This window comes from Peromyscus maniculatus, chromosome 2 (assembly GCF_049852395.1).
Source record: "Peromyscus maniculatus bairdii isolate BWxNUB_F1_BW_parent chromosome 2, HU_Pman_BW_mat_3.1, whole genome shotgun sequence".
NCBI classification, from domain to species: domain Eukaryota; kingdom Metazoa; phylum Chordata; class Mammalia; order Rodentia; family Cricetidae; genus Peromyscus; species Peromyscus maniculatus.
This window is the reverse complement of record NC_134853.1, coordinates 15,986,826-15,999,083: the sequence shown is the minus strand read 5'-3', so window position 1 is coordinate 15,999,083 and position 12,258 is coordinate 15,986,826.

Sequence of the window (12,258 nt, the reverse complement as noted above, 5' to 3'; positions counted from 1 at the left end):
TTCACAAAGTAGAGTAAGGCCCTGGGGTTCTGCCTGCCTCAGCACAGGAATTACAAGCACACCCCAACACACCCTCACCACCACACCTGACTTGTTTCAATGTACTCTCTGGTGATCCACCTCACCTGGGAGGCTGAGACAGGAGGATTGCTGAAAGATCAAGGCCAGTCTAGGCTACAGAGAATGTCTCAAAAAAAAAAAAAAAAAAAAAAAAAAAAAAAAAAAGACCCTCCACCCCATGAAAACCAACAAAATAACAAAATATCACTTACTAAACTGTCTCCACAGCACTCTAAAGAATATAAATACATTCATACATACACACACACACACACACACACACATACATATGACAAAAGCTGGTTCACTGATTTACAAAGAACCATTGCAAGTCAATGTTGTCTGTTTGTTTTTCGAGACAGGGTTTCTCTGTGTAGCTTTGGTGCCTGTCCTGTATCTTGCTCTGTAGACCAGGCTGGCCTTGAACTCACAGAGATCCACCTGGCTCTGCCTCCGGAGTGCCGGGATTAAAGGCGTGTGCCACCACTGCCCTGCCACAAGTCAATTTTTAAACCACAAATCTTAAGCCAGACATGGAGGCCCAGACTTACAATCCTAACAACTGGAAAATAGAGGTAGGAGGAACTCCAAGGCCAGGTAAGTTCAAAGTCAGCCTGGATTGTGAGACTTTGTCTCAGACTGGAAAAAAAAAACTATTAGATAAATAAATAACCACAAATATATTAGAATGAAAATGTACAAAAAGGTCTATCAGAAAAGTAAACTTTTTTCTGATTGTATCAGAAAAAGTTACCGAAAAAGAAAAGCAAGTCTGGCCGGGTTGGTGGTGCTGCACACCTTTAATCCAGCACTCAGGAGGCAGAGGCAGGAGGATCTCTGTGAGTTCGAGGCCAGCCTGGGCTACCAAGTGAGTTCCAGGAAAGGCGCAAAGCTACACAGAGAAACCCTGTCTCTGAAAAAAAAAAAAAAAAAAAAAGTGGTGTCTTTGGGGTGTGATTAGAGCATAAGGAAAGAGCCCTTATAGAACAGTACCAGATTTGGGGGCTCAAACCTCTAATCTCAGTACTGGGGAGCAGAGGCTCCTAGGATGATAAGCAGTTCAAGGTCAATCTCAACCAAGCCAACCTTGGCTACATGAAATCTGGTTTAAAAAATAAATAGAGTGGGTGTAGCACCACTGCCTGGCTCCGTGAAGTTGTCTTTTCAAATAAACTTATTTTCTATAGTCTAGTGTGTGGAAGGATGGATAGATAAACGGAAAGACAGACAGACAGATACATTGATGTAGTGCAGGTTGAGCAGAGTGCCTCTTATGCTAGATAATTGCTCTACGGTGGAGATACATTCCTTACCCCTAAAATACGTAACTAAGTATACATTAGGAAATAATGATGATAAAGCTACCTTTGTTTTGGAAGAAAAAGTTAACAGTTAACCCCAGTCATCAATGATTTTCCCAAGGAACTTTTGGGGAAAAGGTCCTGTTCCTTCCTTTTCTCCGCTGGTTAGGAACCAATTGTACCCTGTTCCCCTCCACAAGAACACATAAAAGAGACAAAACTGGAAACAGTAGTGTTTTTCTTCTGTGAGAACTCTTAATTCCCTTAAAGCATTACCTATCTTGCAAAAGCTCAAGTTTACATGCGTCTTTTCTGGGAAACACCACAATGTACTCTTCTTGCCCGTGCCTTTTAATCCATTCCATACAGAAACTAGTAATCTTTTCAAAATGCAAATGTGATCCTGTCACTCACCCATGCATGCCCGAATGGACACTCCTGATCCCCTCATGCCTTAAACCCTACAAGGGCACCATCACTTTTCATGGCCAGCATTTCAAAATGTTTTAAAGAGCCAGACATGGTAGCTCATGTCTGTAATTTCAGCCTTTGGGAATATGAGGCAGGAGGATGGCCAGCTATGGCTACACAGGGAAACCTGGTTTCAAGACAGTAGACAACCCCTATGTCTCTATGTACACAAATAAACAGCATCTTATCAGTGAGTTCATGTTTCCAGTTTAAATGACTCCGAAAATAAAAGCCCTCTGATTGCCAATCTGATGAGCCGAGAACTGAGTTAATTCTCAGACCCCATGTAAAGGTGGGAGAGAGCCAGCTCCCTAATGGTATCATCTCATGTCTTATGCATGCACTGGGACACAAGTATGCCTACACACACACAATAGTGACTTTTAATTAAAAAAATTAAAAGTCTAAACTAAAAACTTAACATTAAAAATGTAATGCTGGAGGCGGGTGGTGGTGGCGCACGCCTTTAGTCCCAGCACTTGGGAGGCAGAGGCAGGCAGATCTCTGTGAGTTCGAGGCCAGCCTGGTCTACAAAGTGAGTTCCAGGAAAGGCACAAAACTACACAGAGAAATCCTGTCTTGAAAAACCAAAAAAAAAAAAAAAAAAAATTAAAAAAAAATTTAATGTTGGGGATGGAAAGATAGCTCAGTAATTAAGAGCACTGACTGCCCTTCCAGAGGACCTGGGTTCAATTCCCAGCACCCATATGGTGATGGCTCACAACCATGGATAACTCCAGTTCCAGGAGATCCAATACCCTCTTCTGATCTCTACAGGCAATAGACATGCACATGGTACCCATGCGTGTATCCAGACAAAGCATACACATAAATCTAAAAATATTTGTAATGCTAAGCTAACCATTGTATGATTTGAATTTCTCTGTATTTAGTCACAAGGACTTAATGTATTCTGAGAGGAATGAAGGAAAAGTAAACTGTTTTGTGAATATGAATTATAAAAAAGTAGATTATTTTACAATGTGGATTTTTATATAAGCCAGACAAAAATGAAAACAGTGAAGGGTTTGTGGTGGTTTGAATAAGAATGGACCCATAGGCTCATATATTTGAATGCTCAGTCATCAGGGAGTGGCACTACTTGAGAAGAATTAGGAGGTGTGGCTTTGTTGGAGTAGGTGTGGCCTTGTTGGAAGAACTGTGTCACTGGGGGTGGGCTTTGAGGTTTACAAGCCCAAGCCAGGCTCAGTATTGCTATCTCTTCCTGCTGCCTGTGGATCCAGATGTAGAACTCTCAGCTACTTTTCCAGCACCATGCCTGCCCATGTGCTACCATACTCTCTGCCATGATGATAATGGATTAAACCTCTTAAACTGTAAGCAAACCCCAGTTACATGGTTACTTTTATAAGAGATGCTGTGGTCATGATGTATCTTCACGGACAGGTTAGATAATTATTTTTTTTGTGTGAAACAGCCTAGAACTCCTGATCCTCTTGCCACAACCTCCCAACTGCTAGGATTCCAGGAATAACCCACCATGTTTGGCCATGTTACTGATTTCTACTCATTGGGAGGATGGACCTGGTACTGTTTGGCTCACAGATTGATCGCCTGGGGAGGTAACTTGGTTCTTTTCAGTAGCCCCAGGTGCCACAACAGTTCCTCTTTCTCATAAATTCTTAAGAGCAAACCAGTTACCTTCATAAAGCTCAGGTGAGAACCTGTGGAAGAGAGGAAGACCGTGCGGTGTGTGACACTCTGCTTCGTGCCAGCTTCCTACACAAGTCCCTGCAGCAACTGGACAGGGGGCTTTCGTCGCGAATGGGGTAACTCCTGTCTCCCTGAATTTGGGGATAATTATATATATTGTATACACACAAACGCAAAGAAAATGCTACACTTGAAAAACACATGGATCAGGCTTTGGCGGTACATGTCTACAGTCCCCTCACTCCAGAGGCTGAGGCACAAAGCCAGTTTGAGTTATATAGCATAGCCTTGCCTTCCAAAGCAATCCTAAGCCAAAAGAGCATCATAGTGCCTGCTTTCCAACTCTCTTACAGATCCATAGTGAAAAAACAACACACAAACATAAAAAGCCAGCATGGCAACGGCATAAAACCAGCCATGTAGACGAACAGAACAGGGTAAGAGGACCAGGAATAAACCCAAAGGGCTACAACCATCTGATTTTATTTATTAGTTTATTATTTTAGACAAGATCTCATGTAGCCCAGGATAGCTTTGAACTCCTTTGGTAGCCAAGGGTGACTTTCAATTTCTGATTTTCCTGCCTCCACCTCTCAAGTGCTAGAATACGGGAATGGACACACCACTGTCCTTTCTTCTTTCTTTGTGTAAACTCACAAATTCCAAACCCTGACAGAGCACTGGCCTAGGAGCAAGGTGTGTTGTTATGTTTGTTGTTTTGCTTTGTTTGTTTGTTTTCTTGCTATGTAGACCAAGTTGGCCTCAAAGTCACAAGATTTGTCTGCCTTGCCACCTAATGCTGGGATTAAAGCATGCACCACTGTGTCCAGCTAAAGAAAATGTTTTATACAACAAAATGTTCTGGGCTCAGTGAGGAGTAGAAACAGCCATCTTACCACAAAGTTTAGTGCACAGAGTCATCAAGTCACTTAAAGGCCTTTTCTGAGCTCGACTGTATCAGGAGTTAGGATTTAGGGCGGTTGAGATGACTCAGCCCATAAAGGCCCTTGCTGCGCAGGCTGATGACCTGAATTCCATCCCCAGGCCCCACATGGTGGATGGAGAGAACCAACAAGCTGTCCTCTCGACATGTGTGTGCTCCTTCCCACAATCAACAAATGTTTCCTAAAGGATTTAGTAACTAAGATTGTCCCAACTCTCTAGAAACTCGAACTTGACTGATGATGGAGTATGTCCAAATCAGTAATGTCTGGAAGCTAGATCAGTGATAAGACTGATTTCCTATACTTGAGATTCTGGGTCCCATCTCCAGCAGCAAAAATAATTATGAAGGTTAAATGTTAGTAGACTTATATATAAGTTGCTATGGAAACATGGACTGCTGCTAGTAGCTTGAAAAATGAAATATGCTTTTTTCTTCTCTTTGGAGACAGTTTCCCTCTGCAACTAAGGCCAACCTGAACTTCACTATGTAGCACGCAATGCTCCTGCCTCAGCCTCCTAAATGCTGGGATTACAGGCATGAGTTACTGTACCCAGATCAGAAAGAAAGCCTTGAAGCTGTTTTTTATTTTTTAATACAAGTGAAATTTTTAAAGTACAAGTTATTTCAAGCATAAGCAAATGTTACGGAGGTCAGTGTATTTGGAGAGTAGGAGAAAGACTTGAGGTGAGCCAGAGTGATCATTACGAGAGACTAACAAGGGACGTGGGATTGGAGTTCAGTGACAGAAAGCTAGCCTCAAATGCAGGAAGGGCTGGGTTCAGTCCAAAACAAAACAATAAAGGCTTTGATTTTATCCCAGCAAGATAGAATGAGGAAACCAAAAGGTTTTTAAACATGGGACTGACTGCATCAGCCCTTACGAATATCTGTTTCCTTCATACTAGCTTTATGGTCATCAATCAATTTTATTTTTAAATTGGCCTTGACGTAGATTCACCTGCCAGGAAGAAATTTCTTTTGGAAACAAGGTATGTTGCCTTGCCACATTTGTGAATTTGAAAAGTAACAAAACAATTGTTTCTTCTAATTTGCTTAGTATGAGATGGTATACGTGAATCTCACATGTTTCAGATTTACTCATCAGGCCCAGTTCAGGGAGCCATGCCAGAGCTGCAGATCTGAGAAATACAACACTTAAACCCCACCCCTTATAGTCCTGCCCATGAAGCTAGAGACTCCATGGTACTCAGTGGATTACTTCTTCACGGGGACACTGAGAATCCTCTAGTACTTTGTCCTCTTTTTTCTCTATTTATTCGTGTGTGTGTGTGTGTGTGTGTGTGTGTGTGTGTGTGTGTGTTACTCACACACACTAAGCAAGCCCCTTCCAGCTTGGCAATCAAAACCACAGTAATTTCATAATATGGCAGTCATATTTTAAAAGTCCTTAATGTGGCACATTTAGGCGGCAGAGGCAGGAAGATGAGGTGTTCATGGTCATTTTCAGCTACATATAGACAGTTCAAGTCCAGCCTATGCTCCTGTCTCAAGGGGGAGGGGGACTATATGAAAAAAAAGTATGAAAATCTGCAATTTTGTAAGCTAATTAAGTATAATTAAGCAATTTAATGCATAATGATAAATGAATAACAATAATGCCTAAAGTCATTAACCCAACTTCCAATAAATGAAGGTGGAGCCCTTCATGATCAGCCCACATAAGGTTCCCCTCAAATACTTTGTCCTTCCCGTCCCAGCAAGACTTGCCGAACTGCCTAACATGGTTGTCCACTCAGGAGACTGAGGCAGGAGACTCTCAAGTTTGACTCTAACCTGGCCTGCATAGTGAAACCCTGTCTGCAAAAGGAAACAAAGCCCAAACGAGACCGCTGCGCACAGGCTGGGCCAGGTAGTGGAAGAAGAACACTCCCAAGCACCTTTGCAGGAACTGCTCTGAACAGTGGCCGCGTTCGGACTCACAGTGAACCAGTCTTCCACAGCGTTAGTGTGGACAAATCTTGAGTCAGTAGCAACATCTGAATGGACAGGGATGGCCAACGGAAGTGAGGCAGGCATGTTGTTTTCCTGCTACCGAAATGAATCCAAGTCTTTATTTCGGCTCACCAGGTTTCTTGACCCAGCTCTGTTTTCCCAGGCCAGTCAGAGCCAGAGGTAGGTTATGCAAAGTTATGATGCCTCACCAGTCTGTGGAACACTCAGGCTCACTGAGCAAGTACAATTCAGGTCTAGCCTTCCTGCCACGCTTGTTGAAGTCACCTGACCTCACAGCCCCAGGGTTCTATTGCTGACTCTCCCTGTATCATATTTTCCAGGTTTGCTCCAAAGACACATGGTGGAGTCACGACTTGGAGATCTCAGCCTTCTCACCTGTTTGATCTCACTTTCGCCGACACGTTAACATCTACAGAGTCACCTGCAGGTGATAGGCACAAGTCACGCCCACACACCGTTTGGTGCCCTGGGAGCAAGTGACTTCGTATCTCTAGATGCTGGTGTCTTCTTTTATAAAATGGAGCTAATGATAGGATAAGATCAGCCTCCTAAGTTGATTGTGAAGATTTAATGGGATGATGTGGGTAAAGCCCTTAGCCCAGTGCCGGGTAAAAAGAAGATAATTAACTTAGTCCACAAATTGGAGCCCTTTGTCAGTTACTCCATCACATACAGATCAATGGGGCGCCGGAGTAGATACTGTCCAGGTACCCTGGTCTGACATGTGATCCTATGCACATGTCATGAAATGTCACACTGTACCCCAAAGATTTTATAATTCTTGTGTGTCAATTAAAATCATCAAAATAATAAAAAGATAACACAGTCTCTGCTTTCAAAAAATCACAGTTTAATATGATGCGCTGACAATCACCAGAACAAATGTACAAGGAGAAAGGGAGGGTCAGGAGGGAAAAGAGAGCAGAGAGGGGCTGGAGATGGCTCAGTGGTTAAGGCACTGACTGCTTTCCCAGAGGACCCGGGTTCAATTCCCAGCACCCACATGGCAGCTCAGAACCACCTGTAACTCCACTTCCAGAGAATCTGACAGTTTCATACAGACAAAACACCCATGCACATAAAATAAAAATAAATAATTTTTTTTTTAAAGACAAGGAAAACAGGGCAGAGAGCTTTTGGAGAATAGGGAGTGAGAATAGATAGAACAGAACAGAATAATAGAATGAAATGCCCTAGAAAGAATAATGGAATAAAATTCTTTAAGGTCATCAGGATTATTTCTCTAGGAACACACACATTAAGTGAAAGGATGGTTATTGTTAACCACGTGAAGAAGAGGAGAAAGATGTCTTCAGGACTTTAGAAGAATCAGTCACCATGTGTTTGAAGAACAGAAAGCAGGCCCAGATGGCTACATTTGGGGAACACTATGTGAGATGAAGAAAGTCGGGCCCATGACCCCATGACACGGCATTCTAGCAAATGTGTGTGAGTATGCATACAAGAGAATCCGTGTATCTTTCATTTTTGTATCATATATATATGATATCCTTTCTTTCTTTCTTTCTTTCTTTCTTTCTTTCTTTCTTTCTTTCTTTCTTTCTTTCTTTCTTTCTTTCTTTCTTTCTCTCTCTCTCTCTCTCTCTCTCTCTTTCTTTCTTTCTTTCTTTCATTTTTTATTTATTTTTTTGAGCCAGAATCTTACACTATAGGGAACTGTGGTCAACTCAGAGACCCTTTCTCCCTTGTTTGCTTCCAAGTAAGGCCCTAGGTTCAGCCTCCAGTACTACAAAACCAAACAAATAATGGTTGAGAAATCTGAGTACTCAGGAGGGAGATAGAGGTGGATCGATCTCTCTCTCTCTCTCTCTCTCTCTCTCTCTCTCTCTCTCTCTCTCTCGTATGTGAGAGACAGAGAACACACACACAGAGATAGATAGATAGATAGATAGATAGATAGATAGATAGATAGATAGATAGATAGATAGATAGATAGGATAGATAGATCAGGTAAGATGAGGAACAAAGGTTATAGAGCAGTGATTCTCAACCTTCCTAATGCTGTGACCCTTTAAGACAGTTCTTCATGTTATGGTCACCTCCAACCATAAAATTATTTTCACTTCTACTTCATAACTATAACTTTGCTACTGTAGTGAATTGTAATGTAAACATTTGCTGGGCAGGATAGCTGATATACAACCCCAAATGGGTCAGATTAAGAACCCCTGCTACAGAGGCTGTTAGAAAGATGATGAGCACTTAGACTAGTTTAATAAAGATAAAAAGGAGAGAACTGACCAACCTGGGTGTGGAGATTTAGAAGAAAAAGGTGTTGCCGATAAGTCTCAGGTTTCGATGAAAAGTTGGGGATGTGTAAAATTGAAAATTCACATTTGGAAATATGATTTTGAAATCGTTTTGAGACATTTAAAAAGATATGTGGACTACTACTTATAGGAAATATATATATGTATATATACACACTATATATACATATATATACATGTATATATACATATATATGAGGTAGTGGTGTGTATATACAGAAATACATAAGTTGTCTGCGTACAGGTGGTGAGATTACTCAATGATCAGATGAGAATGCTCATCTTGCCTCACAGATATATTATATGAACTGAGTGGGAGATGCAATACATGTAGGTAACTATATGAGGAAGAGAGTATATGAAAGGCACTGGGCTGGTGAGAGAAGAGGATAAGGAAATGCCTGAGCAGATGGGAAGGTGACAGGTGAGCAGAAGGCTTAACCGAGTGTCATAAGCAATAGTCTGATAATTCCATTTTTTTATGAGCTGGCTTTCACTGTGTAGCCCTGGCTTTCCTGGAACTCACTCTGTAGACCAGGCTGTCCTAGAACTCACTCTGTAGACAAAGCTGGAATTCAACTCACAGAGTTCCACCTGACTCTGCCTCTCAAGTGCTGGGATCAAAGGCATGTGACATCACTACTCAGCTTTTTTTTTTTTTTTTTTTTTTTTTTTTTTTGGTAAAACAGTATTTTTAAAATTTATTTCTTTTCTTTTTTGGGTTTTTTTTTTATTGGTTTTTTGAGACAGGGTTTCTCTGTGTAGCTTTGGTGCCTTTCCTGGAACTCACTCTGTAGCCCAGGATGGCCTTGAACTCACAGAGATCCTCCTGCCTCTGCCTCCCAAGTACTGGGACTAAAGGCATGTGCCACCACCACCTGGCTTAAAATTTATTTCTTACAATTTCATTCATATATATAATGTACGTGAACCATATTCCCCATCCCCATTATGCTCTCTTAGTCTCTTTCCTTCTCATTAATGCAGTATTCTTTCCAACAAGTCTCCTTACTGTCACGTCTTCTGTGCCTGTGAGTGTCACACTACTGCCTAATTAGTGCCGCCTGCATGGCATGGATGGAGGAGTTACTCACATGAGCAAGGGCAACTTACCAGGGGCTACACCACTGAGGACTATAACTCCCTTATATCTCCTCAGGGAAGGATGAGGCCGTATGAACCCCTCCCTGATCCATAATAGAATGTCGTTGGTCTTTGTCTTACAGGAGTAACTACTCTGAGTTCAGAAGGCGTGTCACCTCCAGAGGATAGTCTTTCACAGCATTCTTCTCCTCCCTCAGCTCTTGAATTCTTCCTGCCTTTTCTCCTGTGATATTCCCTGGCCTTTGTGTGGAGTTGAGGGTGGTAGTGATGTTCTTTTTCAGGATAAGCCCCCCAAAGTCACTTACTCACAGCACTCTGACTAGTTATGAGTCTCTGCATTAACCTTGGCCACTCCAAACATGTCTCTTTGGTTGAGGTTGAGAGCATCATTTTTCTATGAATAAACACAAATATTTATAGGGCAGTTGAATACCATATTTGTTTAGCAAAACAGTAGTAGTAGATTCCTTCCTAGGGCCTGTGACCCCCCAGCCATGGACTTTCGACCAGTTTTACAGCACCAAGTATGGATTCCTCCTGTGAGTGGGTCTAAAATCCAACCAGAAACCCATTGGTTCCTGACATAACGGCCATGCCACTAACGCACCATTGGGTACAGCTGGCCTTGAGATTGGTAGTGTAGTCCACAGGCTTTGTAGGTGGGTACCACTGTTAATGACTTTCTTCCCCAGCAGCTTGCCTTGAGATTGGTAGTGTAGTCCACAGGCTTTGTAGGTGGGTACCACTGTTAATGACTTTCTTCCCCAGCAGCTTGCATAGCACATTCTGACACAATGAAAGCTGGCCAATAAGAAGGAAGCTTCCACCCAGTTCCAGCTTGATCTGGAGGAACCAGTATGTGATGTCTTCAGCAATAGGGTCTTATCATCTAGTTCTAGTGGGGAACCAAGAACAAAAACCAATAGCCTGCAATATTTGGGGTACCTCTGGGCCTCCCTGAGCAACAGCTCATAAAGAGATCACACCAGACACTGGGATTTTTGCTTAATAACCTATAGATTCTGGGAGCAGTAGCAACATAATTTTTTTTTTAAGACAGGGTCTCTGTATGTGGTCCTAGCTATCCTGCAACTCCCTATGTAGACCAGGCTGGCCCTCAAACTCACAGAGATACTCCTGTCTCTGCTTGGATTAAAGGTGTGCTCCACCACACCCAGTCTGGTAGAAATTTTTGATGGTTGATCCTTTGATTCTTTTTTTATTCTGTTTTTTTAAATTAATTAACCAATTAATTAGCTTTTCCCAGCCCAATCACAGTTTCCCCTCCCTTCCTCCTCTCCCTGCCCCCCCCACACTTTCTTCCCCTGATATCCACTCCCTCTCTCTTTCCTTCAGAAAAGTGCAGGTCTTCCATATATATCAGCCAACCATGGGATTTTAGATTCTGTTAATATGCCTAACTAAAGGGCTGCAGGGTGGTGGCACACACCTTTAATCCCTGCACTCCGGAGCAGAGGCAGGAAGATCTGAGTTCAAAGTCAGACTGGTCTATAGAGTGAATTCCAGAACAACACAGAGAAACCTTATCTCAACCCCTCCCCCATTAATAAATTAATAAAGATATTTTATAAATTGGTAGTTATTGAATCCGAAGCCTGGAAACACTTACAAAACAAAATACAATATTCCTCGAGAAGTTTTTATGTAAATTCACCAGCATTTATTGAGGGTCATTGGTCCAGCTTGGCAAAATCAGAGGACGCATAGACATTAACCACAGGAGGAAATGGTATGTTCTAGAAAGAATAAAGAGCACAGGGATTTGAAAGGGGCAAGAGACATAAGACCAGGAGGGTGACTGAAGAGGTGAAAGTGTCTTGGAATCAGCCACATTTGCAGTGAAAGGAGCTGGCCCTGGATAATTCAGAGGCTGAATATGGAAGAGAAATAAGTATTGAGACATGTGGAGAGATTTTAAACAAGGAATCAGCACAACAGCTTTGCTTTTAGATGGGAAACTCCAAATCATATAAAACAAGGGATGGAACTGAAGAATGGAGAATGTCACCTATGATGACATCACAGTAGAAGAGGGTCACCTATGATGACATCACAGAAGAACAGGGTCACCTATGATGACATCACAGAAGAACAGGGTCACCTATGATGACATCACAGTAGAACAGGGTCTCCTATGATGACATCACAGTAGAACAGGGTCACCTATGATGGCATCACAGTAGAACAGGATCACTTATGATGGCATCACAGTAGAACAGGGTCACCTATGATGACATCACAGGTAAGAAACAGAAACCATATGTGCAGCAGGCTTTTAGAAGATAGTCTGCACTGGAGATCTTTCAACATATGTTTGGAAATTAGCAATTTATAGCAAGTCATTAAAACGAGAGTAGATGACAGAAAGGAAGGAAAACACCCCAAGTGGCGAGAGACAGAGAACAGAGTTCTTTTT